Source organism: Panulirus ornatus, chromosome 48 (genome assembly GCF_036320965.1).
Source record: "Panulirus ornatus isolate Po-2019 chromosome 48, ASM3632096v1, whole genome shotgun sequence".
Classification (NCBI taxonomy): Eukaryota; Metazoa; Arthropoda; class Malacostraca; order Decapoda; family Palinuridae; genus Panulirus; species Panulirus ornatus.
The window spans coordinates 22,803,934-22,822,957 of NC_092271.1; positions in this window are offsets into that span (position 1 = coordinate 22,803,934).

The following is a 19,024-nucleotide window of genomic DNA, read 5'->3' on the forward strand; positions in this document are numbered from 1 at the left end:
TTAGTTTTCGCCCCCCCCAGTCGTGTTTCTGAGGTTTAATATTACGCTCATAACTCGGCGGTGGACTACTCCCCTCTGATGAATAATGGCTCAGTGTCCCCTCGTAAACCAACAGGTTTCATGCATTTTAAGAGAGGGGGGAGAGGGGAAAACTCTCTTACCTCGCAGCCTGAGTAACATGTCAGGTCTTAACCTCTTGTAACTAGACGTTACGATCCTTGAGCATGACGGTACTACCCTTGAGTACGACGGTGCAGGCCCTTGAACGAGTACGACTCTGCTATCCTTGAGACCTCGACAGCACGACACCCTGGGTGTGATAACGTGTCTTTTCACCTGACCCTGTAAGAGTTAGGACATTGGCTGAATCATTATACTCAAGGGTCATACGGTCGTGCCCAGAGGTCATTCCGTCGGGCCCAAGGATCGTAATGTCCCACTCAGGGGCGTCAAGCTCCACGAAACTTTACATAAGCGGTGGGTTTTACTGGAAGGGGAAACCCTCTGAAATGCTGTGTTTGGCGTTTGTGTCTTGTATTACATCTTCCTTTGTTTTTTGGATACGCATTCTTTGCTCCTGTATTATCATTATTATTTTCTTCCAATTGTGGCGATATGAAAGTGTCATACATTAACTCCAACATATGTATGAAGTGGAGTGGAGTGGAGTATACACGCAAGTGCGAGATTAACTTTTTGTTTTATGTACATAATGCACTTAACCCGCCACACAAACCCATAAATAAACTTACATGCAAAGACTGTTTTTATCTGAAACACACACACACACACACACACACAAACACACACACACACACACACACATTTTTATATCTATCTATCTATCTACCTATATATATATATATATATATATATATATATATATATATATATATATATATATAAATGTCATGACTTCAACATATATACTCGTATAGACGCACCAAGATCCGTGCACAGGTGTGGTAAAGTACATTTTCCTGTTGCAACCCGGGTTCGTTATCGACATAAAGTCATTAATCTTGTTGCAGTTATTTGGAAGCGATTGAAACATTTTTATCTTCCTAACAAACGTAATTAGGACTACTTTTTTCCGCATAATTTGTAACCTCGAGGGGCAAACACGGAGTTTAATCATACTTCAATTAGTAGAAGTATAAAAAGAAAAATAATACCAAACAGGTCTTTTTATTTTCATTTTGCTTGACCTTTGTGATTATTGTGTGTGTGTGTGTTTGTGTGTGTGTGTGTGTGTGTGTGTGTGAATTACAAGAGCTACAAGCGTTTGCAGTTTTTACCCTCCCTCACATAGCGCCATCCCTCCGTCACATAGCCTAGCACCAGTCCCTCCCTCACCTCCGCTTGTAAGCACAGGAGTAACGCTTGTTGATTTCCTTATCCGCTGCTAATCCTCGTTTGTACTGAAGATGCTTTTTAGAACGCTACTTTACGAAAGAGCAGACGGGTATGGCTTGCGTGAGAAACCATCAGTAGCCTGTATACAAGTGCTTCTGGTAGTCACCCGACTTGTATTGCATATAAGGAGCTCCTGTTGTCCTACATAACGTCATCATATTAGCATACGTAGTAGTTTTGGGAACTTCTAACGTGGTGGCTAGGCTGCACACCGTCTTAACCGTTTCTCTCTGCTCATTCGCCGCCCGTACCGCACGAAACTGTTGCCGTATGTTATTGTATAAAGTCATGCCAACGCTAAACTGATATGTTGTCATTCGTTGATATTAGTTTTTATTGGAATGTGAAGGTTCTGCTTCTCGTTGATGCATCGATAACCGCGTGACGTCTTTGTCATGTATACTTTGTATTCGTCCGCCGCGTCTCTGTGTACAGTAAGCCGCCATCTTAGTTGTTTTTCGGAGGCTGGTGGAGTTTCCGCTATGGCCGGGGGCAGTTTCCGGTAGTCATTAAGACGGAATTTGCACAAAAAATGTTACCTAACTCTAAGGAACATTATTATTATGGCTATTAAGCTGTAGATAGATTAGAAATTAGTATCAGTATTTGTAAATGATTCAGGTATGAACATTTCAGGTCGGTGTAGGTAGACTTGCAGACACACATTTCAGTCGTGTGATAGTATTGCAAGCGTTTTTTTTTTCTAGTTCTCTTTTGAAATGGCACAGATGATGGACATGAGGTGGGTAGATGCGTCCGGCTCTGCCTGCAGTCAGGACGAGGCCGTGCACAAAACTCCGCTGAAGGAATAAATAGAATTAATACATTTCACGAGTTTAGACACTGAATCTTTTTTTTTTTTTTGTCCTACTCGCGTAGACTCTTAGATATTATGTACTCGTTTTTTTTTAAACTAGTTTTCACATCGGATTTCGATTAGGACTTCCCCCCTCCTCCCTCGCGTATTGTTCAACTTCCTGTTGTCTGGTATAAATAAAGAGGACCAGAGGGTTGTGTGGGGACGCATGGCCCTGGTCCACGTTATCTCTCCTCCTCCTTGTCTGTGGGACCGAAATTTACATATGGACAAAAGGCCAATAAGGTGAGCCTGCCAGTAAACCAGGAGCTCGGGGGGGAAACTGCAAATTTAATTCTTTCTCTTGTGTGTGTCGCAGTTATTGCCGGAGTGTGTGTTGTTATTGGCTGCTGCTGTGTCTTGTACGTGATGTTTTGCGTTTACTGTTGTTTCGAGTTGTGTTGCATCTCCCGCCGTAGCGGGAGGGAGACCTGCTGTGTTTTGCTGTGTTCCTTCATGATCATTATCATCATCATCGTCTTCGTCTTCTTCTTCTTCTTCTTCTTCTTCTTCTTCTTCTTCTTCTTCTTTCCAGTCCTTCGTGCTAAAGGGTCAGAATGAGTTTTAAGAAAACTTGGTAGACATGTATCCTGGTTCATTTCACTGAGAGCTTTATAACTCATTTCAAGACTCTTTGATGGGTTTTGTGGGGATTAAAGGACAGGAATTATACGCAAAATGAATAGATGGATAGATAAGTAAAACATGCATTTTTCGCTCATGATCCTTCGAATCTCTCAGTCGAGACGAAACGCCATACCTTTTCACAAGCCCCGGGATGAATTGGTGATTCGAAATTTTCTTTTCTTTTTATATAGTCTTAAGAGTCAGCGGCACCTCATGAAATTTTGAACAAAGACGACCATCCCACAACTCGCATAACACCGATGACAAATTTGTGACATCCATTTTTAGATTTCTTCAGGGGTTATAAGTTAACGAAATGTTTCCTTTTTTTCTCTTAACCATTGATCCATATTCCATCATTCAGTGTTGATGAGAACAAACGCTGCCGAATGATTTGATTTTAGTGAATATTGGCAAAGATGTAAAGTGAATCTTGGACGGAATGACTCTCTTATTATCAGCACTCTTGATTACGATTTGATAATAAGGATAATAATATTGATAGTAATAATGATATTATTATCATTATTGATATTATTATAGTAATAATTACAATGATGATATTATTATTATTATTATTATTATTATTATTATTATTATTATTATCGTGATTATGGTGATAATAATGATAATAATAATAATATTATCATTATTATTATTATTATTATTATTATTATTATTGTTAAGACAAATCTCAAGTGCACTCATCGCAGGAAAAGTTCGTTTCTTCATAGGATGAAGGAGGTGATGATAACCTGTGTTTTACGGGTCGAGAGGAAATTGAAGGTCGTAACTTTGAGTTATTAGGACACACATACGGTCCTCCGTGATGTATTGGTTGGCGTTGCTGACCATTAGTTCATAACACTGACCCCGGGGACGGGGCACCGCGTGGATTCGAATCCTTCTGGGCCTGGCAATGGGACTGGCCCCCAACCCAGGTGTTCGTACATCCACCCCTCGTCCGGGCTGGTCGATAAATGGGTCCTGGTTGGCGGATGTGTGTGTGTATGTGTGGGTGTGGGTAGGTGGGTGGGTGTATATATATACACACGTTGGAGCAAAGACATGGTGCGTATATACATTTAAGGTTACGAGAGGGGGATACCTGAGTGTAAAACTCTCAACCTTGTAACACACAGAAAGTAGTCACACACACACACACACACACACACACACACCTGTAATAAGGGCTGGAAGAGTTTACTAGCAAAGGGTTTTGAGGGGGAGAATAACTTTACCCTTAGTGAAACAACACACAAGTGACAAACCCTCCGCCACCAGCCTTCCCCCCTCAACCCCACCCCACCCACAGCCACACCCCACTTCCCTCCCCCACCCCACCCCCCACCTCTGCTGATTTTATTTTTCTTTTTAATTTCCAGGAAATTAAACGCAACTTTTCCACGTCAGGGAGAAGAGATAAAACACCACACTCCCCCATCGTCAATACGAGCGGCGGTGATAAGGCTCGCTTACTGTTAATTAACCAGCAGACAACTTTATTTTTTTTTTTTTTGACTTCGTCCAGATATGTTCCATTTAATATCCTGAAGTGTGCAGGCAAATGTATTTTTGCACTGATGAAACAATCTTGTCAACCATGTTTGTATATATATATATATATATATATATATATATATATATATATATATATATATATATGTGTGTGTGTGTGTGTGTGTGTGTGTGTGTGTGTGTTGATGATAACCACAAGTAAAAATGAAGTACGATAAGTCCCAAGTGCAGCGTCTCTATTTTTGCCTCATCCGTGGAGATCTAAAAATCTCCTTATTTCTAAGTTTCCTCTGAAGATGTGAAAATACACGAAAGTGCACTCAGGACTTGTCCCATTTCATTTTTCCTCGTGGTTATCTGCAAATACTAGATCACGCGCATCACTGTGACCTTACTGCTGCGCGCACACACACACACGCACACACACACACACACACACACACACACACACACACACACAGACACACACACACACACACACAGATACAGATTAAGGTAGTGTATTGCAGAGAGCATGTTCGCCCAGCGTCAGGTAATGTGGTAACGTTGGCTAAACTGGCGTCTGATGTAAATGGAATGAGACGAAAAGTGGTGCGAGAGAGAGAGAGAGAGAGAGAGAGAGAGAGAGAGAGAGAGAGAGAGAGAGAGAGAGAGGAGCCTTACATTCGTGGATGTGCTGCATCTAATATGGCATTATTTGCAAATAACATTTAGCCCAGAGAGAACGCTGAGCGAGTTAAGCAAAACAGTGGGGGGAAAAAAATCATTGTTTCTACGAGTGTTATTCGGTTAATCGACCCTCTCGTCGAAAACGTAGTCCTCAGGTTAATCTCTTGCATTCTTTAGTACGGATCTGTTAAAGAAAACGGAGGTGGTGGTGTCGTGAAATTACTCGCGTCCTCAGGGAGAAGGGTCCAATACTGACTACATCAGCGGACACGAACAGCACCCTTGATCAGACACCGTCATCCGCGACCCCCTGGGTATAGTGACGCAGCTGCCTGCAGTGGGGGGGGTGTTCGAGTACTCCGATATCTGGAGGAGGTACACCGGTCCCCCCATTTTTTGACACGCAGGAGATCGCCGTATGGTAAATTGGCCCAGAGAGAGAGAGAGAGAGAGAGAGAGAGAGAGAGAGAGAGAGAGAGAGAGAGAGAGAGAGAGAGAGAGATAGCGTTAGAGACAGAGGACCTACCTACGCGCTGACCCATGAGCGGTGAGGGAGGAAAGGCCATTGAATGGGGAGGCATATATCTTTATTTTTTAACCTTTGGGGAGGCTGGGTCGTAGTGTGATGAGACATTGCTGGTAGAGACCCCGATTTGTGTGTATGTGTGTGTGTGTGTGTGTGACCTGTAATTTTTTTATTGCGCTACCGCTCACAGGATGAGCATGGGGACACCGGCACCGTTTCTCGAGTCTCTTCCCCCCCCCCCAGTACCATCCCCGAATACACCCCCCCACCCCCATACAAGCCGCCACAAAGGGGTCGGGTGATTCCCTGTCCATCTCACCACCATCGCATTCCAGGTGTCGACGTTGTTCAACCTTTTCGTGAATCTCCCATTTACGGGCGATAATCCCCCCCCCTGCTCACACACACACACACACACACACACACACACACACACACACACACACACACACACACCTTCCTTCCCTCCCTCCTACACTCCCCAACCCCTTTCACCCTCCTTTCCTACTACCCCACTCCACCATTTCTCTGTCCTACGCCGACACCGCCGAGGAGGAGGAGGAGGAGAGGAGGGATCTGTGGAACATCAAAGCGTGCTAGGGACGCAATTAAGGACCCCCACAAACATTTGGGCACCGTTTCCCCTTACACACACCCATTTGAGCAAAAGGGGCTCAGTCATTCCATCCCACACCCGAGACGGACCGGGTCGACCCGACGGGGATGGGGGGGTTACGATAGCGAACCTCTCCAACAACCCCAACAACCCCTAGAGGATCGTACCGTCGTGCTGGAGGATCGTACCGTCGTGCTGGAGGATCGCACCGTCGTGCTGGAGGATCGTACCGTCGTGCTCAGATGGTCACGTAATTGCGGTAAAAAATTCATCGTACGGTTAGCACGGTCCCTGCTTGGCGTCCCTTGGAACCACTGCCACCGCCACAGACAACCACCGCTAACTACCACCACCTTGTAGGATATCCCCACGGGACCCGCTCCCTCAGGATCATCAATAAAAATACAGAGTTGCAGTTCCGGAGCCGATAGAAAATGGTGCCATGACCTGGAAAACGTTTTCCATTGTGTGTGTGTGTGTGTATGTGTGTGTGTGTGCGTGTGTGTATATGTGTGTGTGTGTGTGTGTGTGTGTGTGTGTGTGTATGTGTGTGTGTGTGTATGTGTGTGTGTGTGTGTGTGTATATGTGTGTGTGTGTGTGTGTGTGTGTATGTGTGTATATGTGTGTGTGTCCAGATGAGCTTTGGTTTTAAGTCATCTCTCTCTCTCTCTCTCTCTCTCTCTCTCTCTCTCTCTCTCTCTCTCTCTCTCTCGTCACCTGTTTACAGTGTGTGCGCAAGTGCGCTCATCGCCAAAGCCAACGACCTCACGGGGGGGGGGGTTAACGACCGGACGGATCCGCGACTTTTTCGTAACAACGCAAACACCGGAGCAATGCAATTACCCCTCGAGAATTTTAATTAATGCAACTGCCTTTACTGGGTCATTTTTTTTTCTTTTTTTTTATTTTTGCTTCCCTCTTCCTTGCCCCTGAGATACCCCCACCCCCCTCCCCTACCCTTTTCTAAGGGGATGATTCCCCCCACACACACACACACACACACCCTTACATCTCGGGTGGAGAAGAGTGAGACATGATACATGCCAGGTTTTCGTCGTCAGTTCAACAGGAAGGATGTGAAAGTTAGTGAGATGGACGTACTCCTCCCCGGTACGTTATACGTCGTCGTCGTGGAGAACAAGTAGATTTGAAATAGAAAAAGAGGAGGGTATGTGGAGCGACCTTGACCTGGGAGGGTGGACGTCGGTGTTGGGGGAGGGAAGGAGGAAGGGGAGGGGAGGGGAGTGGGTTTATAGGGGCAAGGTGATAGCACCGCTGCGCTCCGCTCGTGTTGGTGATGGTGAGCTTGGACAGGCATTGACCTCGGGGTTGTGTGGATGAGAGGAATTGGAGAGAGAGAGAGAGAGAGAGAGAGAGAGAGCTGAAGCATGTTTATTTTTGGATTGGCAAAAACGGACCTGACCTGTATTTCAGGCTTGTGATGGAAGTGTCGCGGAGATTAAAAAAAAAAAAAAAAAAACAGACGTTCGAGAAAGAGAAGAAACAAACCCTGCAGCTCTTGGAAAGACGCTGTCGGACGAGGATCAGGGCAATGATTTTAAGCTTGAGTTGGAGTGGAGTAAGAAAGCGTTGCGGTGAAGGTAATGATGATGATGAGGGAGGGAGGGAGGGACCGGGGTTGGAGAGTGCTAGTGATGCTGACAGACTGGCATGAAGGTGGCTGGGGTGGAGTCATATATACGTAGAGAGACTGGTTCATGGGGACTGATGGGAGGCCCCTTACCTGGATAAAGGCGAAGTGTAAGAAGGTTGGGATGGGTTGTATACACACACACACATACCCTGTTTACATCCCTCCTATCGGAATGGTGCACCTTACAGACCATGGGTCGAAGGATTGAGAGGAGCGTCAAGAGAAGTGATTCATGTTGGACATTGAGCTGGGGACGACCGTTCCAAGCGATAGATGGGGATGAGGGGGTTTTAGAAGATTGGGTACAGTCGCCAGGGCATGTGTGTGGTTACCATGAACGAAAGAAGTGGAAGACGTACGAATCCTATGGTCAGAAAACGTGTTTTTGGCCATGTAAAGTTTTCCCCAGCCAGTTGAAATAGCGTGAAATCTTACACACATATTATTTCGTATTATCTCACGTGCAGGGGGTGGGTCGTTCCTCCCTGCCGTGTAACGTTATGCAAATTTTACAGTTTAGTCTCCCGGAGAGAAAGTGGCTGTTAAGGACGCCTGGCGGTATGAATAAGCCAGTAGGAGTGAAGTGTGAGGAGGGGGGGGGGGACCGCCAGGGAAGATTCCCTCCTCCTTGGCCTGTGTTTGAGTGAAACGTCACGATGCAGGAGAGGGCTGGCAGGTGTGGAGTGTGGTGAGAGGGAATGCTGCGTCCGGCACCTGGGGGAGTGTGTGAGTTGTATACAGTGGATCTGTGTGAGTGGCGGGACCCCCCTAGATACAAGACTCGAGGAAGTGGCGCTACAGTGGTATGAAAGTAGTTGTTTTCCCCCTCTGGGTATGATAGCGTATTGTTGCTGAACGGGGAGGGAGTTTGACACTCGTGTTGCCCCCTTTCTTTAACCTTGTGTATGTGTAATGCGTCTTCACTCCTCTCTTTGTGTACACACACACACGCATACACACAAATCCAGTGTGTGTGTGTGTGTGTGCGCGCGCGCACTACGTGATTGTGAGGTTTAAAGGTCTGGTTCCCGGCCATCTTCAAATCACGTGTACTCGCTGAATCTGTTTTGACCATCCTGTGTCGCAACTCGGGGGTCTATCCAAGACTCTTAACACTCGTGTGTTCCATGCCTCGAACTCTTCCACCAGCAGAGAAACACAGCGTCTGCGAGCTATAACAACAAGTACAAAACAACTGCTACAACTACAGCAACAACAGAACCATTCTTAACAACGAGAACAGCAACGCACACACACACACACACACACACACACACACACACACACACAGCATCAGCCACCACATCCGAGAACCATTATTGGTGTGCTGAGAAATCCCTTAATTTCCCCGCCTCCGTTTTCCTCCCTGGCGCCGCCGGGGACATCGAAAAATGCTCCCCTTTTTCCTTTTTTTTTTCCCCCTCGACCTGTTGTGTACATGGGGGTCGGGAGCGGCCAAGACCTTCGTCCGGGTTTGCTGAAGACTTGTTGGTGGAGAAGAATACTGTGTCTATTGGGAAAAGATCCGTCCTCTATTTTTTTTTTTTTTTTTTGACACCTTCGTCTGTGGGACATAAATTTGTACCTCAACTGGTGTCGTGGAGGCTTTGTACTACACTCCCCCCTTCTCCCCTTTCCCCTCCCGTTCTCCCCTTTCCCGTGGGTATGATGGTGCATTCCTTTTGAACACGAAGGTACGATCGTTGAACCTCCGGCATGACCTTAGGGAATGATAGCTTTTTGCCTGTCATATTCATCCCTCAAGGGACAAAAATGTTCATCCCATCATCATACCCAAGGGTCGTGCCGTCGTGCTCATGGATCACACCTCCGTGCTCGAGCGTCGTACCGGTGTGCTCGAGGGTCGTACCGGTGTGCTCGAGGGTCGTACCGTCGTCCTCGAGGGTCGCACCGTCGTCCTCGAGGGTCGCATTCGAGTCGTACCGTCGCGATTACGAGGATAGATAAGATCTAGACCCCCTGACGTAGAAGCCTTTAGGTCATTGGTTCTCCGTTCCCCCCGACCCGGGGCTTCGACACCGAGGATGAATTATGAATCAAAAGCGAAACTGAGGAAGGGGGGGAAAAATGATGTATTAATGTGATGAAAATTCTCGCCTTTCTTTTTCCTGCTTACGGGAGAGATCCCGTGTCAATATTTCCACTCGGTCAACACCTCTGAAGTTTTAATGGTCCCAACTTTCTTAAAAACTTAAGGTTTATGCCTTCTTTTTTTTTCCCCTCTTTCTCTCTCAGAAGTAAACCAAGTTTAGGGACGGGGTACTGACACATTCCCACGTACACTCCCCGTCAGGAGGTGGAGGGGTCTGCTGTGTGTGTTTGAGGCGCTGGTCTGATCCTCTGATGATTTAGGTTCACTGTGGGAGAGTGAAAGTATGAGAGGCGGTCGTGTACGTTTTTGCACACGGGGTATGGTGTGAGGAGGGTGTGTGTGTGTGTGTGTGTGTGTGTGTGTGTTGTACCATGGCCAGACTACCCCCCAACCTGCTGCTGGAGTTTGGCCTCCGTGTCTTCCACAGACCTCCAGGGCACGGTGTGCTAACTCGGGACTTCTTGAACGAGAGGAAAGTTTAACACAACTGTTTTGCTGACGTAGATAAAAAGAGAGACATATAATTACATGTGCCCTACAGGGGAAATTATGTATTCTATTATGTAGTCAGGTTATTAGAGCCATCCCTCGCCCCCATCCCCCCACGCCTCGTGTTTTTACATAGTATTCTATGTTAGGTTAGGTTAGGTTAGGTTAGGTTAGGTTAGGGTAGATGAGAAGCTTGACCTAGTCTGCCCTTAACCTCAACTTGACCTACATTAACCTAACCTAACTTAAACGTTGAGTGGGGGTGGGGAGCGGTGCATCACCGGGTGACCTGGCTATCCATTCTGGTTAACTAATTATCATTTGGTTAACTCTGTGGAAGTAGACAGCATCTGGAGACATGGTGCATTAATGTGAGGATGAAAAGTACTTTTAAGATTTTGTGACGAGAAGAACCAGGTCTGTAATGTGCTGGCTTCCATCCTTCTCCACTCGCCAGAGGAAGCCAAATAAAGGCCCAGTCTGTGGAGTATTTTCCTCAGGTAGGATCAGTAAGAATGTTGGTTTGAATTCCTCGTTGTGGATACATTTACTGCTCTTGTCAACACCATAGTAGGATCTCGATCTCGATACACCTTCAGGTCTCTCATTGGCAAAGAAATATACTTCAAGGTGTGCTTATACACTACAGGGTACAGTCCGTTTTCTGTTCTCTTATATCTTGTTCTTCAAGAGTTTTGCCTCAGCTGCCAAACTTTGGATAAGAATATTTTGTAAACCTGTTCATAGTTTTTTGCAGATATTTTGTAAATGTTCTGTCTGTATTCTGTAAATGTTTTGCAAGGATGTCGTAAATGTCGTAAATGTTTGGCCACAATTCTGTAAACTCCCGTCACTCGTGAGACGGGTCGTGAAGAGCGAGGCTCTCTGGTCATTGCGTGTGAGAAAATGTTGAGGTTGTAACCTCTGACCTTACTTGAGGGTCATCATGGAGTTTCAGGGGGGGGGGGGTTATCCTGTAGCAGCTACCCCGTGGGTTGTGACCTTGCACGGCCGTGACCCAAGAGGGCATCATCAGCTCAGCAGTGGGAGCCAGAGCAGCGGAGTAGGGATTCTTGATTAGTTGTGTGAACATCTTAACAAGAGAGCGAGTCTACCCGACTCCGTCACCACCCAACTCCAACTCCCCCTTAACCCCAGTGGGTTATTCCATCCCCTAACAACAGAAGAGAGAGAGAGAGAGAGAGAGAGAGAGAGAGAGAGAGAGAGAGAGAGAGAGAGAGAGAGAGAGAGAGAGGCCAGGAACACACGAGGGGCTGCTGCCGACGCCTGTCAGAAAGTTGCGTCTGGGATGGTCTTGAGGGAGGTATCGCCCGCGGGAGGGACAAGCCCGCCCGCACGCGTGTGTATGTGTGGGCTGGTCACCAGATCCGGCGGTGAGGTGAGGGACAGCGCCGCGAGGTGAGGAGGAGGAGGCTCCACGACGGTGCACGCGCATGTGGCGCCAGGCAGGCAGCAGACAGGCGTCCAGTGGATGTCCTTTATCTCCGGTGCTGGAGGGTGAGGGGTGCCACAACCAGGGGCAGGTGGGAGGACAGATCACACGTCACTGGGAGATATAAAGAATGGGGTGGTAGGAAGACGAGGAGGCGCCCGCTGCTAGGAAGACGAGGCTAAGTCCGGTGTTAGGAAGACGAGGCTTAGCCCAGTTCTAGGAAGGTGAGGCTAAGCCCGTTGCTAGGTACAGACCTAGCGAAGTCTCACGCCATCCGGGTTCTCTCTTGATGTGTAGATACTTAGATCTTCTGTGAAGATTTCTTAAAAGTGTAACTCAGAAGTTGATGGCAATTATGTAAATGAGTCAGAGTGGTGTTAGCTGACTTTCAACGATTTCTGAACGAGAACGTAATTTCCAGGGGGATATTCTTACGATGTCGACTTTATGTAAATGGTTAGGTTGTGTGTGTGTGTGTGTGTGTGTGTGTGTGTGTGTGTGTTTATGGAACTGGACTAGTTATACGAAAGCTTTGATGTCATAGACTCGGGCGACGAAGTGTTAACATGTTTATGAGCTGACGAGGAGGATGTAAGATGGTTCCAGGCATCACCTCGTCACTCCACCACACTCGAGAGGGTACCACCACTTCCCTCCCTCTCTCCTTTGCCAGTCGATGACTAGTAAGGAACTAAACACATCACATGAGGACCGTTGTGGAAGCCAGTCCTCTCACCGACTGTGTCTTTAATGAGGTTTGATCTCAGGTGTTCACACTGATGCGCTGGGAGACGAGGTCAGGGGAGGCGTGAGGAGGACGAAGAGGAGGAGGAGGAGGCTTCTTCAACAACAGGAAGGGGAACAGAACGTAACTTGTCCCGACGCTCGTTTTCACGAGTCGTCAGAACGAACGGAACCGGCCAGCAACGGTGATGAAGACTCACTCGTCACTTTTTAACTAATGAACAAACTTTCACGACAGCTGAGCAAACATGACTGGAGGAGGAGGAACCTCCAGCCTTGTTACTTCCTCCACCAGCAGCACCACCACCACCATACTTCCCCCATCACCACCACCAGCAGCTCCCAGCGTCCGGACCCGTAAAAGTAATACTGGGATGTGTTGTGGCCTGGCCACCATGGCCAACCCTCAGTGTGGCCAGGACTGTGTGGGTCGAAACAATGCCACCCTTACACCCCAACACTTCTCCACCGCCACCATGGCCCCAGTGTGGGCCGGTAAACCTCACCATACATCAAGGGATCACGACCAGATAGACCCTAAATAATCAGGGGGCTACTGGAGATGAATGGCTGGGCGGGCGGGTGTGCGGAGGTGGTCGGGGCCTCCCGAGGGCTGGAAGTCGCCTCCACCGCCGCCAGGGAGACCAAATACTCCTCGTTTCCTGCTGGAGGTCCTCGAGTCGTCGTTTCCTCAAGGGAAGGTGGCTTTGCTTTTCTTCGTCTGCCTGTAAGCGCCGCCTTTATTACCCTAGCCGTAGCAGTATGATGGTTCCCTCCCCAACACACACACACACACACACACACACACACACACACACACACACACACACACTCGTCCAACAGACTCTCTTCTCCCGAGAGTGGCTGTTGTGGGGAGAGAGGGGAGTGTGTGTGTGTGTGTGTGTATGTGGGAGGGTAAGGGGAGGGTGTGGTCTGAACGCTTCCATGAGGGTCGGAAACGGCAATAGGCGTTGCAGGCGGTAATAAAAAAAAAAGAAAAAAAAAGTCCCTCAGCTGCTGATGACGCCGTAAAATGAGGAGTTATCATTACGATGATGTTACGCCCCCTCTCCCTCCCTCCCCGACGACATTATGTCTCTCTCTCTCTCTCTCTCTCTCTCTCTCTCTCTCTCTCTCTCTCTCTCTCTCTCTCTCTCTCTCTCGGGCCGTGTGTGTTCTCTCTCTCTCTCTCTCTCGGGCCGTGTGTGTTCTCTCTCTGCTGGCGATGTTGATGGTCCTTCCGGGTTGGGTTGTGAGCCAGTGTCGGGGGGTGGGTTGTTCCGCTGATGGTGGGGGTCCACTGTGGAGGACGATGATGGTGTTGATGCCTTCTGTTGTTTGGGGCGTCCCCGTTGATCCCTTCCGTTATTGTGTTCGTGATCCGTTCCTACTCGCCCCTTTGACCACGGATGGGTTGTGGCATGTTTGTGAGTTGTGGCAGATAATCACGAGGAATAGAAAAAAAAAAGTTTGTTTAATTGAAAGAAAATATTATGGTTGATCACAGGGAATAATAGAAAAAAAGAGGGAGATAAAAGTTTTGTTTGTGGGTATTATTTTTGTAGATGGTAGTTCATTTTCACACACACACACACACACACACACACACACACACTCAGACACACACAGACACACACACACACACACACACACACACACACACACACACACACACACACACACACACACTCTCACACACACACACACTCCTCCTGTTCAGTTGCTTGAAAACGCTCGATTTTGCTTGAGAATGTCACATATTCTAACCAACTGCTCAACCTTTTATTTATTTTTTCAACAACCTGATGTGACACTGTTAAGATGATGACTTGATTATGACCACATCGGATGACAGCAGGGATGACAAGGTCGAGAGAGAGAAAAAAGACAGTATGGGAAAAGCTTTCGAAGAAAGACTTGGGGGGATAGGTATATCATAACGGTCAGTCTCGTGTCGCTGTCCACCACGCGCAAAACTGCGGGAAGCAGCAGCAGCGAGCCACCTGCCTCCCTCCCTCCCTCCCTCCCTCCCTCAACTTGCAGACTAAATGCGATGACTTAACGCCCGCGTCTGCGTTGTCCATGGTTCACGTAGTGCTGGCTTACTTAGGTCCACACTGTAACCTTACCGCTCCGGAAAGCTGTAGAACCCGTGTTTAATTTTGAAATTGGGGGCGCGGCAGGATGGGCGGAGGCGTGCGGGGGGATATACAGCGAGGCTGTAAGGCTTCCTGAAGTTAATGGAAGCTTGGCATTATGTAAGCTCAAAAGGGAGACGGAGAAAAGCTATTGTGGAAATTGTACTACGGATCTATTGCCACGGAGGCGCTCAAGGGTTCTTTATTCCGTAAGTGACGCGTTTTAACGTGATTGCTCACCCACCCCCTCTCCTCCTCCTCCTCCTCCTCCTCCTCCTCCTCTATCCTTCACACATACGTAATTTATCCGTCACTGTCGTCCCCCCACACTTTTTTTTATCATCATTTATTTCCTGTCGATTTACCTTTCTCTTTCTCTTCTCTCTTACCTTCCAAATTATTTTTTTTCCCCTCGCCTTAAACCCATCGAGTCTCGCCTCTCACCAGTATGTTATGATTACCGGAGGGTTCGAACCCCGGTGCGGCCCTCCCAAGCGCTTGGCAAACTCCAGCCATGAGATCTTCATGTGAATGATACATATTTGCTTTATTACTTTCAGTTCTTAAGTGGCTCATTATGTGCAAGTTACGTGCGCACAGTCACATTCGTAAGTACACACGCTACTTCCTTCACACACACACAAACACACACACACACGCCTCAGCCTAAGGGGAGGATAAATACCTGAGTTGGATGTGGTACCGACCGCCGCGCCCATGATTCGAACCCTTGTGGGTCCAACCTCTTGCTAAACACTACACCACGGAGGCCCCTTGTGTGTGTGTGCGTGTACACGTATCCTTCATACGGACATTAACACTTCCATTTATGTGTACATTATCCCATGTGCTCATGTGTACATTCTCCACTCTGTACGTAAAAAAAATCCCTGCTGTATGTGCACGTATGATAAATCTCCCCCACCCACCCCCTGTCTGTGTACTACATCATGGTCATAACGGATGTCTATCTGTCTCTCTCTCTCTCTTTTTTTCGTGTGTGTGTCTTTGTGTCTTTGTGTTAATTATGAGTCTGATCGCTTTATGTCGGCCATTCTAGCGAGGCTCGGCCGCCGGTAATATGTAAGTTATTGCTTTAGCGTGCGTTAAAAGCGCCTATTAAACCCAACTGGCAGTTGGCCGTTACAGGAAATGCACTAACAGGGAGAGCCTCACAACGGCCGATTTAAATTGATTCTCATTAGCGAATTTAAAAGCAGCCTCCGTCTGCGTTGATGGGGCCGTAAACGTGTCATGGCGCCCCACTTACCCAGCTGGATTTGAAAGGGTTAGGTTTTTTTTTTTTTCAGCGTCGATTTGGTAGGAGACGCTGTATGCATAAGCTATAGGATATATATATATATATATATATATATATATATATATATATATATATATATATATATATATATATATATATATTTGATCATTAATTTCATGAGAATGGTAAAAAGAAGGAATGGTATAGGGACGCTACATAAACGAAACGTAAGAAAGAGAACGTATCGATGCGTTTTAAGTGTTAATGTCAGGAGGATGGTGAAGGTAGATGTTAAGTGAGGGAGCTGGTGTGTGGCGGAGGATGGGAAGCGGGCGATCATCCACGTCAAGGTTGGGAGAATTAAGGGGGGAGGAATTGGGCAGGAGGCTCGGATGTGGTAAACGTTCTCTGATGTGAAAAAAACGTTTTTTGTTTTTTGTGTGTGTCGTGTGTGTCGTGTGTGGCGTGTGTGTGTGTGTGTGGTTGGATAAAATAGTGTAAAAAGTGTGAGTATCTTTAGTTTTACGAACATATCGAGAGAGAGAGAGAGAGAGAGAGAGAGAGAGAGAGAGAGAGAGAGAGAGAGAGAGAGAGAGAGAGAGCCGCCTGTGATGCATTAATCTGTGAGAGACGACATTGAGTGACGGGTACAGGGTAGTGGACGGTGGTGGTAGATCTGGAGGTGGGGTGGCTCACAGAGATGGGGGGGGAGGGGGTGCTCTCCTCCCCTGGCTCCTCCTCAGTTTACCTGTTTATTTAGGAAATCGTATATTTATTGCACTGTCTGAGCTGACAGGGAGTAGCTACTAGACGGAGAGTATATATATATATATATATATATATATATATATATATATATATATATATATATATATAGAGAGAGAGAGAGAGAGAGAGAGAGAGAGAGAGAGAGAGAGAGCGAGATCTGTCTTCGTCTGAGTTCTACGAAATAACTTGCCAGTGTAAGACACACGACCCCGAGAATATTGTTGTACGGTAGGATTGACTCCTGAACGCAGGAGAGAGAGAGAGAGAGAGAGAGAGAGAGAGAGAGAGAGAGAGAGAGAGAGAGAGAGAGTCTCACCTGCGAGGAACCAGTGTGGAGCGACCACACCGTCACCACCACCACCGCCACGCTGCGCCTCATTCCTCTACCTCACTCACAGGCGCCTTGGGGTCTCACCACCATTCCATCCTCTCTCTCTCTCTCTCTCTCTCTCTCTCTCTCTCTCTCTCTCTCTCTCTCTCCCCCGTTCGTCCTTAACCCATTCTCTTCCTCCAGTCTCCTTCCAATATATACGCGGCAACAGACACTTTCCGTTTTCTTCCCATGGGATGCGGTAACTCCACCGCTGTCTTCCAAACCCACTCCCTACGGAGGACTCCTCTACTCTCCTCAGACTATCTTGCCTCCCATTGACGGGACCCGCGCTCACCCATGTAGCCGCCTCAGTCATGTGGCAACAACGACAGTCCTCGATACCCAGGATCTCACCCAGGATCTCAGACGGTATACGCTGGTTGGATGAAGGAAGCGCGAAGCAACGAGGGACAGACGGGCGGCGGAAAGGTGCCGTGGAGTCGTTGGACAAGTTACACCAGTTGGTCGTTACCCGTCGTCTTCAAGGACCGTCCGCTCTGGCAAGGTGTCAGTACCAGAAGGGGCTGTTGTGTTTTTAATTCATAACTCCTTCCTTCCTTGCCTCCCTCCCTCCCTCCCTCCCTCCCTCCCTCTCCGAGAGCCTGTGGATGCAACTCTCCCACCGACTCCCACTGGTTCGTGATAATGAGTACCGTAATTCACGCTGGAGTTTAGGTTACGCTGATGAGGGGTTTTTGCCCGAGAGTTTCTGGTTTAATTGAGTTTATGTTGATTAGGGAAGGACTTTGTTCGATAACAAGGGAAAGGTTAGGTCATGATAATGAACTGGAACAGTACGTATCGTGTAAGCCTGCAGGATATACATGTGAATGAAGATACCGTGTTTAAAACGGATGGAACTCGTATGACTGGAACTCGTATTGGTGATGGAAAGAAGTAAAATGATTTTTTTTTATCGATAGAACTCGTATTGGTGATGGAAAGAGGTAAAATGAATTCTATTCTTTATTTTTTTTTTTAGATTTCATGCGTTTCTAAGAATTGGACACGGTCGTTACACGTTTCTTTTGTCACGGGTGGTTGTTACAGAGAGTGACGCACTCACGTGACGTCAGCGGGTCGTTATGAGAGCATGTAGACCCTGGACGAAGGGGCGAGCCTATCGGCCGACATACCCACTGAGGTGGACGTGGTCTTGAGTATCGCCCAGGGTGTTCTCTGTCCGCCCACGAGGGCGTGTGACGATCACATATAAGACACGAGGTTTGGGTAGTCTTCGACCTCCCAACTCCACCGAGGGGTGATGCTGAGTGTCCCTGCTACGCCCTCTGCCAGCCTCCCTGTAAGGCAAATGACCCCTTCCCCCACAGTTCATCGGCATATTGGATCATCACCGGAAAGTGGAGAGAGAGAGAGAGAGAGAGAGAGAGAGAGAGAGAGAGAGAGAGAGAGAGAGAATGAATGAATGAAGAAACGACATTGAGGAAACATGAAATGGTTTCGCAAAAACAGAGCGGCTTACGGGCGACTCCTGGTCCGGGAGGTGGGTACATATTCTCTGAAGCCTCCTCAAGTAGATTACGTAACCTGTTCCCATGTAACGGTAGCGGTTCGAACCCTGTGCTGTTGGCTGTCGGAGGGGTATCATGTGTTCTCTGAAAGTGCGCGCCCGGTGCGCAGTATTCGTGTGTGTGTGCGTGTGTGTGTGTTTGTGTGTGTGTGTGTGTGTGCGTGTGTGTGTGTGCGTGTGTGTGTGTGTGTGTGCGTGTGTGTGTGTGTGTGTCACAAGCCCTTGTGTTACGACGTGTTGCCTACGCCTGCGCTCATACGCCGGCCTTACC